The following is a 16,828-nucleotide window of genomic DNA, read 5'->3' as shown; positions in this document are numbered from 1 at the left end:
ATTGCTTTTGTTTTAGTTATAACTCTCTTTTATTTATCATGGTCACTTGCTTTGGGCTAAGGACAGACCTGAGCCACCGTGGCTAAGAGCCGCAGAGTTTAGAATACTCACTTCCTGATGCTTTACAGGAAATGCTTCTCCACGCCACACAAACATTTTAACTTGGAGCTCATGTACTCATGTTAGGGTCCTTCTCCCCCCACACACTTCGAAGACACCAGTATAGGGCTGGGTAGATGGGTGGGTGGGGCAGTCATTCCCAGAACCTATGCAGGGGGGCTCAACTGCCTGTAACTCCTGCTCCAGGGGACCCAGGGTGTCTTCTGGCCTCCAAAACCAGCTGCAAACACAAGTGTACCTATCAACACACACACACACACACACACACACACACACACACACACACACACATGGCGTGCATGCAATCAATCAATTTTAAAAGGAAATCTTTAAAAGACTGCTGTATTATTTTCTGAAGAGAATGTTTCTTTCTTTTTTCTTTTCTTCTTCTCCCCCTCCCCCCCCCCCCCCCCCCCCCCCCCCGCCCCAAGATAGTATTTCTCTGTGTAGCTTTGGCTGTCCTGGACTCACTTTGTAGACCAGGCTGGACTCGAACTCACAGCGATCCACTTGCCTCTGCCTCCCACATGCTGGGATTAAAGGCATGCGCCGCCGCCACCACGCCTGGGCCAAATGCAAAGTTTCATTATGTCTCTTCGGCAGGCCTTGAACTTGCGAACATCTTACTTTATTCAGCCTCTGGAAAAGCTGAGGTTAAAGGTGTGCACCCCCGTGGCTTTCTCTTTATTTCTTTATTTTATGTGTAGGAGAGCCTACATGCACCATGTGTGTATTTGATGCCCTTGGAGGTCGGTAGAGAGCATGGGATCCCCTGGAAATGGAGATCCTAAATAAAAATTGCTTATGAACTCCGTAGGCCACCATGTGAGCTCTGGGAACTGAGCCCCAACCCCAGCCCTTTGTAAGAGCAACAAGTTCTCTTAACCTGCTGAGCCACCTTTCCAGCCCCACTCTTGGCTTTTTAAAAAGATACAGCTGTAGATAAAGTTTCAGACATATGAAGTGTTTTGTGAGTAATAAAAAAAATATTCCTTACATTACTGTCACTTCTAGTGTTCTCTAGTTCAGGTTTTGATAGGCTTTCTCCTCAGGGAATTCTTTTGTGTTCACTTCTCAGCTCCTGGGGTTTGGTGGCCCCTTTATCCGCTGAGCCAGCCTGCCATGCCCACTCCTTTGTCAGTCCTCCCTGGCAAGCCCCTCTGTTAGAGGAGCTCTGTCTCCACATCTGCTAAACCATCCTTTTGGGCTTTCTACTCTGGTGTCCAGGCTTGTCTGGAACTCCTAGAAACCCCGCGCAGCCTCCCGGCCAGGTTTCCACCTGGTGTGTGCACTCATGCTTGGCACATGAACCTTTTAATTTCCTGTGTCGTTCTAAAGTGTGGTCATGCTGTTATTTACCTTCTTGAGCATATAGCATGTGGGTTTTGTTTTGTTTTTTGTTTGTTTTGATTTTTTTAATAATCCGAACAACATATAATAATCATTGTATTTGCTAAATGTCCTTGACTACCACCATCCCTCACCTGTGGGTCTGCTTGCTGTGGGTCTGCTTATATTGATTGACATTTCTATTTATTATAGATTATTACTTCCCAACCCCAATCTAGTGATTTTTTTTTTCCTGTGTTTGTTTTTGTATTTTTGGAACAGAATTTCTCTGTGTAACTTTGGCTGTCTTGGACTCACTTTGTAGACCAAGCTGGCCTCGAACTCATAGTGATCGCCTGCCTCTGCCTTCGGAGTGCTGGGATTAAAGATGTGAACCACCACACCTGGCCAATCTAGTGATTTTTATTGAATGTTACATAACTTCTAAATATTGTCTAATTGAATGATAGATATTTTTGTATTCTTTTTTTTTTTTTTTTTTTTTTTTTTTTTTTTTTTGGTTTTTCGAGACAGGGTTTCTCTGTGTAGCCTTGGATGTCCTGGACTCACTTTGTAGACCAGGCTGGCCTCGAACTCACAGCGATCCGCTTGCCTCTGCCTCCCGAGTGCTGGGATTAAAGGCGTGCGCCACCACGCCCGGCTCTGTATTCTTCTTTTGCAGTTTTATTTTCTCTCTCTCTCTCTTTTTTTTTTTTAGATTTATTTATTTATTATTATGTATATAGTGCTCTTGGCTGCACATACACCCACAGGCCAGAAGAGGACATCAGATCACATTATAGATGGTTGTGAGCCACCATGTGGTTGCTGGGAATTGAGCTCAGGACCTCCAGAGGAACAGTCAGTACCCTTAACCTCTGAGCCATCGCTCCAGCCCCCTATCTTTTTTTTCTGATTACATCTATGCATGCATGCATGCATGTGTGCCACAGTGTGGAGACCAGAGGACATTGCTATGCAGTGGATTTTCTTACTCTACCTTGTAGAAATTGAGCTGAGGTCACCAGGCTTAGTGACAGGTGTCTTCAACCACTGAGCTATCTCACTGGCTATTCTTGAGGTTTGTTATGGACTGTTGACATTCAGAAGTAGCTCAGTCTGGGGCCGATGGGATGGCTCAGCATTTATGAACACTAGCTGCTCTTGCAAAGGACCTGGGTTCAATTCCCTGCACCCACGTGGCTGGTCACAACCTCCTGTGACTCCTGTTCCAGGAGATCCAAAGCCCTCTTCTGGCCTCTGAGAGTAGTGCATGCACATGGTGCATATACACACATGCAGACAACACACACAAATACATACCTACATGAGCTGCCACGTAGGTGCTGGGAACTGAACCTGGGTCCTCTCAACTGCTGAGCCAGCTCCCAAGGGACCATTCTTGAATACCATGCAATACTGAAATTGTGTGTAAATTACCTTCCTTTGCTTCTCTTTCCCCCTCTCCTCATTCTCCTTCCTGAGCTCTCGGGATACAAGCCAGACTATGCACATAATAAGTAGGAACTCTACCTCCAAAGTTCCCCTCTCAACTTCCAGTGGATGATCCATCTCAAGCCACATGCACACACTTACCAGAGTTCACTTTAGGCTACAGAAGCTCTTGCGTGCTGTAGCAGACGTGGTCCACATTTACAATACCTTAAAGTCAGTACCTAAAGTCAATACTTAAAGTCAGTCTATATTATCTTCTCAGATGTTGGGCAAATTCTTGGATCTCCCTCTAAATTGATAGTTAGACCCAGAAATCTAAAAAGTAGCTCAGGTTCAATTTTAAAAACATATATTTTATATGTTGAAGGTTTTTTAAAAAAATTAAACTGTGTTTGTTTTTCTTAGTTTCTCTCTTAACCCAACTATCATATAAATAACTGAGACTCTTTTCTATTTGTTTATAAGCTTCAGAACACAGTTTTTTTTTCCACTTGAATATGTTTTTATTCAGCTCACAGCACTAAGAGCATGAGAGACTTTCACAACTCTGCACCACAGAGTACATGATGTTTACATTTTGTTCACAATTTGAGTGCAGCATTGTTACTGTTTGGCACTAGGGCCCAAAGATAACATTTTGATTCCTCAGCTTTGGGATAGTCACTGACGTCATCATGGTTGTCTAGTCGTGCACAGGAAAGAAATTCGGAAGCAGTTTCTTTTCCTCCTGCCTTTGCAGGAAGGTCCATTTTCTCACATGAGAAATGATTCACAGGGAGGGCTTCCACAAACAGACAGAACTTGTTCCTGACCACAACAGGGAGCAAGTAGAGTGGGTCACCAGGGACACTACAGGAATTGCCGACAGAGATGACGCCCATTGACACGAACTCTCCCTCTGGGCTTCCAAACCGGACAGATGTCGCTGATGTGGGCCGAGAGGGCTTTTTCAGCAGACATTGCACTGGCCGGTTTCTGAGCCTTGATGACAGCAGTGCCACGCTATTGCACAGTCATGAGCCAGCTGCCATCTTTTAGGGCTTCATGCACAGCAGCCACTTTCCCTTGCAATTTCACCTTGGCATGATTGACATCTCGATGCTGAGCTGATAAGTGGTTTCCCCAGATGATGACATTCTTTACGTCCTCAGCGGTTACACCGAGTTGAAGAGCAATTTGAGATTTTGCTCAGTTGTGGTCCAAGTGAGTCAGGCAACTGAAGTTCTCCTGGGGGATCAATGGCGCTGACTTGGAGGCTGTCAGGCAATTCGCATTGGCTGGGTTTCCCACAACAGTGACCTTAACGGATTTCTTGGTATACTTCTCCGAGGCAGGACCATTGGGATTCAAAGCTTTTCACATTTGCTTTCAGGAGGTCTTTCCTTCCCATACCTTCCCTTCTTGGCATGGAGCCCACAAGGACAGTCACATCCAGGTCTTTAAAGGCAATGTCTTCTTTGTCTGTTGCAATGACATATTTGAGAAGGGGCAAGGCACAGTCTGGCAGCTCCTTCAGGACCCCGTCTAGAATGTTCATCATGGGGGGTGGTAGCCAAGAGCACAGGAGCAATGGGCTGGTCTTTACCAAAGACAGATCCATTTCCAATACTGTACAACAGTGAATATGCAATTTGACCAGCTGCTCTAGTCACAAGGACTCTGATTGGTTCAGACATTATTGGGAACTGCAAGGTCGATTTCTGCACCTGCAAAAGCCGTCTGCATCACTCAGGTCACCTCCACAGCGGAACGAACTCAGGGAGTGAAGGTGGTGCTCGCCAGAAATCCACAGCACAATCTTGAGTAGTGTCTATTCCTAACCCTCTATGTTATCCTGACTCCATCTTTGCCATAATCCCAAATTAAATTGCTCCAGGGGAACCTTCTTCAACTCTCCTGCGCCTCTGCCTGTGGCTGAATCTCCTACTTCCTTTTCTAATTCCTCCTCCCCTACCTGGCAGGAAGTCCAGCCCTATTCTCTCCCCTGCTCGATGATTGGCTGTAAGCTGTTTTATTGAAATATCAGGGGACAAACGGAGAGCAGCGTTTAAACGATTCTCAGAACAAGGATTGCAACCAGACATGGGGGTGGGAGGTGTATAGAAATCAGCATTTAAATTACACAATGACTTTAGGCCTACATTTCTGCATCTTGCTGTTTTGCCTGGATGTGCATCTGTGTACCATGCACATGCCTGGCTGTCGTGGAAGCAAAAAAAAAAAAAAAAAAAAAAAGGGCATCAGATCCCCTGGAGAACTGGAGTTCCAGGAGGCTGCGATCCTCCAGGTGGGCGCTAGGAATTGAACCTGGGTTCTCTGGGTGAGCAGCAAATGCGTTTACTTTTTGAGTCATCTCTTTATCCATCTCTTTCAATTTTCCAGGCAGGAACAATTTTTATGAGGCCCGTTGTACTTCTGTTACATCATGAATGGCTTATTACCCCTTAGTCTTAGAAAGGCTAAGACTGACCAGCACATGCTAGACATATCAAACTGAGCCATCCGTTATGGTGCCCTCATCAGCAATTTCTCTAACGGTCTTGACATCCATCCTTCAAAGAAGGACAGTTGTATATTAAGATTGGTTAAGCAGGGCTAGTATTTTTAGGGATGAAACTGCTTGAAATTGGTATGGAGGTAGCTATGAGAACATTCTTGGCTCAGGCTGAGGCAACATGCCTTTCTGTTTTCACCAATTTGTGTGCCCCGTGTCAGAGGTCTACTAGCCTAATAGAGTGTCAACATTATTCTGGCCTAAGTTTCTAGCAGAGGTGAAGGGGAGATAAACTTGTTTCTGTTTTGATCCCAAGTGTGGGAGGGATGTTTACCATTTAGATGGGAGAAAGCAGGATGTTTTTCCACATAGAGGTCAAACTACTTAGTGGAGGAGCTTGGTGAAAAAAACAGCCTTGAGCCCACTGAGAGGATATATGTATGAGCCCAAAACAAGGGAGGAGGCTTTTTTGGTTGGGACTTGGTGTTTGGCTGCTCATCTCTGCACTTTCAAGAAGCTCCTAAAACGAACTGCTCCAGGGAAAGTTTCAAGGCTTTGGACTCCAGCTGAGGCTTGAGGTTCCAGCTGCTGCTCCAGGAACTGCTGGTCTGCTGAAGCCCTGCTAACTACACCAGGGAGTGATGTCCTTAAGGTTTCTTTGTAGTGTTCTTTAATCTCTTTTTCTGATAGTTTGGGCTAGTCGGGTTGTCAGGGAGGTAGGATCGTTGAATAAGTTCATAATAAAATATAATTGATAAGAAAATTGAGCCTACACAGAGGAGGAGTCATGCAAAGCCATATGAGATGTAAGAACTTTCCTGCTGGGGGATGGTTTGTAGTGTATGTGTGTGTGTGTGTGTGTGTGTGTGTGTGTGTGTGTACAGATAAAATCATCTTAGAAAAGACGTTTATCCTGCAATCATTCTTCTATTCTTCTGAAGTTCAATGTCCCCTTTTTGATGAAATCATGTTTATTGTTCTTGGCAAGTGACCAGTTCAACGTTGGCAGATTTATTTTACTGGTCTTTGGAGGGAAAAAGTCTCAGATAACAGGCTAAGATTATTCTCAGCCTAGGAACTTAAGAGACTCTTACGGTAACATAAGCTGTTAGGTTTTTTGTTTTTTTTTCTTTCTTTGTTTTTTTAAAGAGGGCACAGGAACAGGGTATAAAAAGAACAAATTGAGAAATACTGATCTGAAAGACAATGGAACCCCTGTGGGGAACATACATCTATCAGATGACAGCCAGGACAGGACAGGTCTTCCTTTGTTTTTCCTGTAATGACCCCTTAGCTCGCAATGTCCCGGTAAAAGTAAATAGTCACACAAGAGACCACTTCACATCCACAAAGATGGCTGTAATGGAAAAGAATAGCAAGTGTGGGGACCCGTGTGGGGACATTGGACCCTCATCTATGACCGAGGGGGACATAAAATGGAGCAGCCTGTTTGCATAGTCTGGAAATTCCTCAAAAACGAGCGTTAAGACTTGCCGTGTGATCCAGCAGCCCCATGCCCAGGCAGGTAGTCACAAGAACTGAAAAGCTCATACAAAAAAACTGGTAGCATTGGGATATTGTAACCAAAAGCTGGGAGATATGGCTTCATGGCAAAGCACTGTGTGTGTGAGGCTGTGGGTGGGACCTTAACACGCAAAAGGAAAGAAAACAGGCGAAATATTATGCTCATGTGTTATTGACTAGCTAAAATGTTTAACAGCTCTATTGAGTCCATTAACTATCGATAGAGGACACCACGGCATGGATGGACCTTGACGATAGTGTGCTTGGTGGAAGCAGCCATCCCCCCAGTCACATACTGTAGGGCGCCCCATTCACATGCAAAGTCCAGAATAATCAAACCCACAGGAACATGGTGGTCCTATGGCATCTCAGGGGCCAGGCGTTGCAGGGATGGAGATGGGTGGACTGGCTGTGGGGAAATCTCTCTGGCATGATGAGGCATTCTAAAATCATCCCACAATGGCAGTACAACCCTGCGCATATATTAAGTCACTCTGTTGAACACTCTAAATGGGGAAATTGTATGCTGAGTGAAATATGTCTTAACGCTGTTGTTAAAAATACAAATTCTTTTCTTTCTTTTGGCAGAGCCGAGGGTCAAGCTAGGGCCTCATTAGGCAAACGCTGAGCCACTGGCTTCATCCCTACCCTGGAACTGGTATTTTTAGACATCTACTCTTTAAAAAAAAAAATGTACCGCCCTTATCATTGTTATCTTCCCCCTTTATTAATCTTTTTGCATTTATTTTAGTATGCATCACAGTGTGCGTGTTGAGATCAAGGAGAATGGCTTGCCTGGTGTGGTCCTTTCCTTCTCCCGTGTGAATTCTGAGGGTCGAACCCACATCGTCAGGCTTGGTCTCGAACACCGTTACCCACCGTGCCGTCCCACTGACCTCGTCTTCCTTTGCTTTAAAATTTTAACTTAAATTGAACAAGCTTATCTCTCATGTTGCCAACTAACAATCAAAGATAAACCTACCCATATAGGGGCTGGAGACATGGCTTAGTGGTTAAGAGCACTGACTGCTCTTCCAAAGGACCTGGGTTCAATTCCCAGCACCACATGGCAGCTCACAACTGTCTGTAACTCCAAGATCTGACCCTCTAATACTAAGGCACATTAAAATTAAATGAAAAAACAAAAAAAACTAAAAACAAAACAAAAAAACAACCCTACCCGTGTAACTGGCATCCATAATTCTACAGAAACAAACGAGATTGGAAGGTTGCATAATGAATACAGACTTAGGGGAGGAAAGTATCATATTGTTGGATCCCAGAGTCCACTTTGGGAAGGAAGGGGGGTCGTCGCGAGAGACCACTCAAACACCACAGCGCCGATGCAAAGAGCAAAGGTTTATTGCTGGCGCGTCAGGGTACCTCAGCACTCGAGAAACCGCAAGCGGGGGAGGGGGGGAGGGGAGGGAAGGAGCTGACCTTTAAACTGATTGGCTGGGCTGCTGTATGTGAGCAGGATGTATGTGAGCAGGATGATTGGCTTGGGCTGGGTTAACCGGGGGTCAGAGAGCAGGCCGTGTGGGGGCTTTCTGCACCGGGTGTTTTTCTAAGGTGATGGTTTCTTTGAACTAGGGCAGGGGTCAGCTTGACCTTGTTTTTCAGGCCTTTCAATATGAAGCTGTTTCCTGATTTAAGAGTGGGGAGCATAAGGTTTCCCAGGACATACACAGACTAGTAAACTGTATGTTTATACACTACAACCAGTTTTTTAAAAGAAGGAGTGAGAGCCCGGTGATGGCCCACACCTTTAATCCCAGCAGAGGAGGCAGAGATCTCTGTGAGTTCGAGCTCAGTCTGGTCTGCAGACCAGTCAAAGCTACATACAGAGAAACCATGTTTCAAAAAACAAACAACAGCAACAACAAAAGAATGAGAGCTTCGGATATGAAAAGGCAGGGAGGAACTAATTTTGGTTGAGTCTTGGGGTTTCTGTCACAAATTAGCTTGAAAACAGTCTTCTAAGATATAAAGGCAGAGTAGAAGGGACATGAATAGTAATGGTCTATGAATAGCTCTGTTGGATTTCCAGTGAGTGACAGTTTGTGAGAGAGCATCCTATCTTCCTTAGTACCAGAGTCTGGTGATGGATGGTACGAGGCGAGGCTATGGCGTTTTATTTGTTTATTTGTTCATTTGTTTTGTTTTCCGAGACAGGGTTTCTCTGTGTATCCTTGGCTGTCCTAGATTGACTTTGTAGACCAAGCTGGCCTCGAATTTACAGCGATTCGCCTGCCTCTGCCTCCCGAGTGCTGAGATTAAAGGCATGCACCACCATGCCCTGCCTGACTATGGCATTTTAAACAGTGGAAAGACTCAGTTTGAATCCCAGCGCTTGGGAGGCAGAGACAGGAGGATCACTGTGAGTTTGAGGACAGCCTGGTCTACAAAGCAAGTCTAGGACAGCCAAGGCTACACAGAGAGACCCTGTTTCGAAAAACCAAAAAATAAAAATAAAAAATAAATAAAGACTAGTGGCCGGGCGTGGTGGCACACACCTTTAATCCCAGCACTTGAGAGGCAGAGGCAGGCGGATTGCTCTGAGTTCGAGACCAGCCTAGTCTACAAAGTGAGTCCAAATAGCCAAGGCTACACAGAGAAATCTTGTCTGGGGGGGTTGCGGGGGGGGGGGTAGTAAAGAAGAAAAAGGAACAAAGGATCAGAAGATGTTGGCTCTTAATCTTTTCCTTTTGATTAGGTTAGTGCTTATTAGTAATTAATACATTTAATTTATTTAAGTGAGATTAATATTTTGATCTAAAAGGTTAAGTATAGCTAAATTTAAGGTAAATCCATACTTGATGTTTAATGGTTCAGTACTTATAAAACTCATGCTCTGTTGACCTATGCTTGGGAGGCAAAGCTTCTGAAGTGAAGAGTTCTGAAATACAGTCGGACTCTTTGGTATTTGGGAAGCAACCACAGCCGCTCAATTTCCAGTAGAGGTATGCAAGAAACACACAACAGAAAAGAGAAATAGAGACATTCATGGAGAGCTGGGGCTGTCGCTCAGTAGAGCACTTACCTGGCATGAGTGAGGTCCTGGGTTCGATTCCCAGCATTGCCAGGAAAATTAAGGAAACCATCGGCTTGGGCTTGCTTTGACCTACACTGTACTGGGAAGATGGCTCAGTCAGCAAAGAGCTTGCAGCCACGCAAGCATGAGAGCTTGAGCTCAGATCCCCAAGACCTATGTGAAAAAGGAGGCATAAGAGTGCACTATAGCCCCATAGCTGGGTAAGAGGGGTTGAGACAGGATGCCTGAACCTCACGGGCCAGCTAGCCTCCCGGATTGATGCACTCTAGGCTCAGTGGGAGACCCTGTCTCAAAAAATGAGACAATCAGTGTCCACCTCTGGTCTCTGCACACCTTCTCGATCACACACACCCCAAGGCATTAATGGACTAGTGACCTCAATTTGTGATCCCCTAAGGCTTTCTGCAAAAGATTTTAATGACAGGTTGCAGTTTCATAAAGAGAGCCATAGAGTTTCTTTGTACCTGCATTAAATGGTTAGGTGAGGTTAAATTGCAGTAAAAAAAAAAAAAGCATAGATTTATTATGGATTCCACAATAATGTTTTAAGAATATTTTCAAAAGCTTCGTTTATTTTCATGTGCACTGATGTTGTGTCTGCATGTATATGCGAGGGTGCCAGATCGCTGTGCACTGCCGCATGGGTCCTGGGAATTAAACCCAGGTGCTTTAGGAAGAGTAGACAGTGCTCTTAAGCGCTGAGCCATCTCGCCAGACCATGTTTTAAAATTTGATTTAATAAGTGTCCTCCGAGTCTCCCCGATACAGACCTGGTTGGAGACGCACTGGAGAACCTTTTCCTTCACTTGGGCAAACTGGTCACAGACCACCCTGAACAGCTTGAGTCAGGGCTCGAGGCACCCCCGGGAGACTCCACCAACAATTTCACACACTTCGGTTAGTTCTCCCGGAAGATGGTGCCTGGCCCTACACACAGTGTTGCATGAGAGTGTGGGGCTCAGTTTGTGGGTTTATCAGTTTATAGACAGGTTAGCCTTTGCACCCAAGGCACAGATCTCCGTCACTCAGCCTGTCACTCAGTGATTCTCAATCTTCCTTAGTGCGTCAACCCTTAATACAGTTCCTCATGTTGTGGTGACCGCCCCCCCCCATTATAAAATTACTTCCGTTGCTACTTCATAACTGCAAATTGTGCTACTGTTAGGACCCCCCCTCCTTCATCCACATGGGGGTCCTGACCCACAGGAGCACAGCACGTTGACTGGGTCCCACCTTCTCCTCAGCAGAGCTGCGACAGCTTTCTTTAGGCCCTTGCTGTAGATTTGAGAGGATGTCGGGGAAGCACAGTCATCATCTCACATAGGCATGACAGCCAGGCTATTTATAACCTTGCCCTTTTAAATAATGGCAGTGTTCAGTGCCGACCGCTCAGCCTTAAGCTGGAGTGGATGATTCAAGTGACCCTGTTCACAACCGTCACTCCGCTTACGTGTTAGCGCTACATTCTAATTCAGAACAAGCCACTAAGACTTTAAAGCCTCAAAGCAAAAATGTGGAGCTTTACGGAGATATGGGAGATGTGTCTCAAACCACCCACCCTTTCAAAGTGTACAATTCAAGTTTCGCTCACACTTTTGCCAGCTGGTGCAACAGGTGCCGTCTCTTCTGGATGTGCTGTGCAAAGGCATCGTGCCATGTGAGGTCTGCTGTGACTGTCTTATTTCACTTTGAAAGATTTCAAGGTTCGTTCATGTTACACCACATGTCCAAACTTAATTTCTTTCTCTTTTCTTTTCCTGTTTTTTTTGGGTTTTTTTTTGTTTTGTTTTGTTTTTTGTTTTTTGAGACAGGATTTCCCTGTATATCCCTGACTGTCTTGGATTCACTTTGTAGAGCAGGCTGGCCTCGAACTCACAAAGGCCTCAGCCTCCTGAGTGCTGGGGTTACAGACATGCACCACCGCACTCGGGGATAAAACTTAATTTCTTTTTATTGACAAATAATATTTCAATGTTTGACTCTTCCACAGATTATTTATCTGTCTATCCGGTGGCAGATACCCAATATAAAAAGTCTCTATGAAGCCTGGAGCCATTTGCACATATCTATAATCCCAGCAGAGTTCAAGGCCGGCCTCAAGGTCTGCAAAGAGATTCCAGGACAGCCAAGGCTGCACAGAGAAACCTTCTGTCTCAAAAAAGCAAAACAAAACAAAAAAATTTCTATTAAGAAAAAAAGCCAGATATGGTGGCCCATGACTATATACCCAATCCTTGAGATGTTGAGACATCTTGAATTTGGGAACAGCTTAGGCCACAAAGCAAGACCTTGACTCAAACAATACCACCAGTGAGTCATTTATAATCACAGAAACACTGTTTTCTGTTTCTTATGCTTTTCATTTGTTTTTTAAATTGTTAATGTGTGTGTGCACATTCAAGTGCAGTGCTCATGGGGGCCAGAAGAGGGAGACAGATCCCCTGGAGTTAGAATTACAGGCTGCTGTGAGCTGTCTGCCATACGTGCAGATAAAAGAATCTGGGTTTTCTGGAGGAGCAGCAAGTGTTCTTAGCTGCCGAACCATCTTTCCAGCAATTTAAAAATTCTAGTTGAATATAATTTCCCAGAAGTCTGGCCATGCATGACCTTTGACACAGAGCTAAGTCAATGCAGTTTTTATCTGGTATGTTTCCACAGAGGACAGGGCCCTAATTGGTTAGAAACTTCCAGACTACCCCAAACTGCGTCCATTCTTTATATCCAACCAAGTCTTCAAGTGACTGTACAGCCGCTTCTGTAGTGAGGACACATTTGCGTGGACTCTCAGGCTGCAGAGGAATGGAGGCAGAAATGGGGTCCTCCCAGAAGTGATGACTCAAAAGTCCATAGAGGACGCTGGGCCTCATTCTGAAAACACGACACAACCACTTTTTTTGCAGAGACGTGTAGTTTACCTGTCACTAATCATCTCCCCGGGTGATGCTGTGTTGTTGCCTGTAGATTATTAGTACCCACAACACACTCGGTATCAGCTGAACAGCCGCTGCAATACAAACGGCATCAGCTATTGTGTGAAGGAAAAGGCACCCTCGGAGCAGTTCCAGGCAGCTTGGACTGACCCGGACGACTGATGAAGAAAAACACTGCAGAGCAGGGTGTAGAGGCAAACAGGTGGAGGTGGAGACAAGGCAGCCGCCCTCAAACCCAGGCAGCAAATGTCCTGGAAACAGAAGTGCCAGGTTCCCGTGCTGGCTCAGCTAGTGTGGCACCAAGCGATTGCATCTGTTTACTGAACTGTAAATGCAGGTGGCGTAACAACTTTCAGAGCGGTGACTTCAAATGTATACAAAGGCGCCTACAGGACACCAGGCGTGCTGTAACTACAAACCTAGGAGGGTGCCAGTTAGGCCTGTGTCAAACGGCAGCATGGAAATCTTTGTTTTAGGAGACAATTTCCAGGGCTTTGGGAGTCCACACAGTGAGTTTAGTGCTTGTCACACAAGGCTGAAGACCTGAATCTGTATGCCAAGGAGCCATGTAAAAAGCCAGGCTTGGGGCTGGAGAGATAGCTCAGTGGTTAAGAGCACTGCCTGCTCTTCCAGAGGTCCTGAGTTCAATTCCCAGCACCCACATGGTGACTCACAAACATCTATAATGGGATCTGGTGCCCTCTTCTGCAGATAAAGCATCCATATACAATAAATAAAATAAATAAATCTTAATTAAAAAAAAAAAGTCAGGCTTGTCACACACCTATAATCTCAGCCCTGGGAGGCAGAGGCAGGAGGATCCCAGGGACTTGCTGGCTAACCTGCTAGTGCTGGCAACAAGTCAGTTCAGTGATTGTCTGAGAGAGAAATACACCTACTCTGTGTCCTCATGGGCAAGGACAGACACACACACGCACACGTATGCCCACACGCATGCATACACACACTCGCACGCATGCACGCACACATGTGCACACAGTCACTGCAGCTGTTTTAAAGCGTTTGCACCATGCGATCAGTGGAGAGATTCTTGAGTTTTGCTAAGTGTCTTTTAACAGGGCACTGAGCAAGAGCAGTAGATAGGATCAACACAAGTCTTGTCCTCAGTCAGCGGCAGGAGGTCAGCGCTAACCCTACCACGAACTAGATGTAACTTCTGAGGAAAGCATTTTTTGCGAGCCTCTTGTCTACAACATGTCTACAACACTCTATGTGGTCAGTGTATCACAAAGCTGATGGTCTTACAGAAGACGCCATGGTTTCCCGGAGATTGAGAAGAGTGGCTAGAAAGGAATGCTTAAGGCATTTGTCCGTTATCCAATCAGTGGCTGTAAAAATTTTCGTGCCTTCTCTGTTTGTTCAGGTCCGGGGACCACCAGTCTGTACTCTTTGTTATCAAGCAGCCTGTTGCTGACTATTGCAAGTCTCCCAGGCCCTGGCTCTCCAGAACTCAGCTCGTAGACCCCTCCCATATCTCTGCAGTTCTCCTGTCCTGTCATAGCTTCAGCTGTCAGCTGAGAGAAAGCTTGGATGAGGGAGCCTCAGCAGAAGGTATCCCCTGGTCAGGGTGCCCTGTGGGCATGCTGCTTTTGCTCAGTGTTTTTTTTTTTTTTTTTTTTAATCTCAGCAACAGAAAGCAAACTAGGCTAAGTGATGTCTGTATAAGGCAGATTCCGTCATTACCCAGGATGCTGTTTCAGCGCCCGGGCTGCCGATAAGTCCAGCTTCGGGAGTGAGTCACTGAGGTTGTTGCGGTGTCTCGTTGATGATGGCCATCTCAGACGGCTTCCTGCTGCGGCAGCACAATGTCTGAGTGTAATGTGGAAAGCAAAGGTTATTTAGCCCACAGTTACGAAGGCCCAAAGCATGGTGCCGCTAGGCTCTGGTGAGGCCCTCGCTGTGAGTGACATGGCAATGGCAGGGCGTGTACGGAAGACTTTTAAAACTCGAAAAGGTTCATCCTTCTCCCATATGCACCCTTCCCCCCTCCTTTTTTGTTTTTTTTCTTTTCTGAGACCGGGTTTCTCTGTGTAGCCCTGACTGTCCTGGACTTACTTTATAGACCAGGCTGGCCTCGAACTCACAGCAATTCGCCTGCCTCAGCCTCCCCAGGTGCTGGAATTAAAGGCGTGCGCCACCATGCCCAGCCTACCTTCCCCCTTTCTTTTATAACAACCTATCCTCCATAGGAACTCATTGACTCCAGTGGCCTAATTACTTTGCCCTTAGCAGGCCCCCAAACCTTTAAACAGTAGCTCTCAACCTTCCCAGTGCTTCAGCCCTTTCATACAGTTCCTAATGTATAAAATTAGTTTTGTTGCTACTTCATAACTGTAATTCTGCTACCGTTACAAACCATAACAATCAGGACATCTGACACGAGACCTGTGTGGAGGTCTCGACGCACAGGTTGAGAGCCACTGCCTTAAACAGTTCTGTCACCTCCCACAGAGCCACAAGCACACCTAAGCCAGACTCTGCAGGAAAGCATGGACGGTGACCTCGCTTCTTGTCAGCCTTCCTTTGGCCCATTACAGCTTAAATGTGTATCAGCCCATCAGGCGAGCATGTCTTCTCTTGTTCCCTTTTATACTCCTGACCCCTCCATCATAGGATGTTACCTCTTGAGGTTGGCTGAGTCTCCGCCTTCCAGACATCACCACCAACCAACAGAAAGGACATGTGTGGGCTCATGATTGGAAAGAAAAAAAAAACCTGAAGTCCCCTCAGGGCCAGGATGTAAGGCTTTTATCGGGCATAAAGCGTAGCATGTTTAAACAAAGAAGAACAGGTATTTATCAGTGGGGACGGATGGATGGGAAGAGCCGTCGGAATTGTGAGCAATCACCTCAGATAGTCATTGTCAAGGCAGTTGTGGGTACCACTGGGGGGACTTCATAGAGGAGCTATGGAAGAGGCAGTTGGCAGCCCTTGGTGACAGCATGTGGGGTGACGCTGTCAACAAGGCTTGGTACCTGTTCCAGTGGCTGTCAGGGCTCTTGACAGAAGGTAGCATTCAATTGAGTACTATGGCCTAGTTTCATATGTGACTTGATCTTTTTCTTTCTCTCTTTTTTTATTTTTTTTTTATTTTTTTTTTTTTGAGACAGCGTTTCTCTGTGTAGCCTTGTCTGTCCTGGACTCACTTTGTAGACCAGTCTGGTCTCGAGCTCACAGCGATCCACCTGCCTCTGCCTACCGAGTGCTGGGATTAAAGACGTGCACCACCATGCCCGCCCACTGTTAAAATATCAAGTCACAGTCAGGTACGGTGGCGCACGCCTTTAATCCCAGAGGCAGGCGGATTACTGTGAGTTCGAGGCCAGCCTGGTCTACAAAACGAGTCTAGGACAGCCAAGGCTACACAGAGAGACCCTGTCTCGAAAAACCAAGAAAAAAAAAAGTGGGATCATATTATGTATGAGGTCATCTGTTACTGGCTTTCTTCATAAAGTATAATATCTGGTTTACTTCTGTCGGCGTAATCTAGAAATCCTTAGGAATTTTTACATTTGAACTTGTGTTTTGTGCACGAAGCTTGATGGGAGCCAAGAGGCATCCAAGTGAGCAGGGAAGATGTGCCAGGGGCTTAGGTTCTGAGCTGAGCGAGCCAGGCAGCCGAGTGCTGTGTGAAGTTGCCTGGTGACCAGCGCAAGAACTGGCTGGCACGTGAGTGGAGGTGACTGACCACAGTGGCAGTTCCCATAATTGCAGCCGTGATTGGAAGGGAGGCTCCACACAGAGGCAGCACCAGGACAAGAGGTAGGATGCTATTTGCTCCTGTTTGCTCCTCTGTCTCCCCGCGGTCTGAACAAACATTGACTCTCTGCTTGAGAGCAGAAACAAGAACTACTGCTGACTGGACATCGAATGGTAAGCAAATTGTTGTGAAAGAAAAGC

General features: G+C 45.9%; 1 pseudogene; it reads right to left on the bottom strand.

The window, feature by feature from the left end:
• Positions 1–3,485: 3,485 nt before the first annotated feature.
• On the bottom strand, positions 3,486–4,580 carry LOC127210100 (malate dehydrogenase, cytoplasmic-like; annotated as a pseudogene).
• Between the last annotated feature and the right edge of the window lie 12,248 nt (positions 4,581–16,828).

The sequence above is a fragment of the Acomys russatus genome, chromosome 27 (genome assembly GCF_903995435.1).
Source record: "Acomys russatus chromosome 27, mAcoRus1.1, whole genome shotgun sequence".
Taxonomy (NCBI): Eukaryota; Metazoa; Chordata; class Mammalia; order Rodentia; family Muridae; genus Acomys; species Acomys russatus.
The sequence above is the reverse complement of the archived record's forward strand: the minus strand, read 5'-3'. Positions and strand labels throughout refer to the sequence as shown.